Here is a 479-nt window from a genome sequence, read left to right as displayed (position 1 = left end):
CGGCGGTGCCGGGGCGGCGCTCGGAACCCGTCCCCTCAGTCAGAGAAACTAACTGCAAAAGCGTCATAAATTATATTAAAAAATCATTTATTGAACGTTAATTTACTTAAAAGAGAAGAAGACAGAAACATCCCAAAGCATCACAGAGAAAGGACAGCCACCTAACTGTGTGCTACTGGCGAGTTTCAAGTACGAAACACCCTCCGTACAGAAAATCCTTAAGCACCATCTTAAATACAGGCAGCAGCTGGAGGTCTACTCAGAATCACCGTTCCCCGAGTCACGCAGCTCCATCATTCCATTTAATGAGAAGAAACGTGGCTCCAAAGGGCACAACACAGAAGCTTCCGGACGCTGGATTTCCAAAACCACCTCGCCCTCAAATATTCACATTATAGAGCAAAGAGAACAGTAGTCAGGACGTTTGTACAAGACCAAAAGATACGTCATAATGCCTTAACACATTAAAAAAAATAAAT

The sequence above is a fragment of the Buceros rhinoceros genome, unplaced genomic scaffold (genome assembly GCF_000710305.1).
Source record: "Buceros rhinoceros silvestris isolate BGI_N320 unplaced genomic scaffold, ASM71030v1 scaffold27963, whole genome shotgun sequence".
Taxonomy (NCBI): Eukaryota; Metazoa; Chordata; class Aves; order Bucerotiformes; family Bucerotidae; genus Buceros; species Buceros rhinoceros.
The sequence above is the reverse complement of the archived record's forward strand: the minus strand, read 5'-3'. Positions refer to the sequence as shown.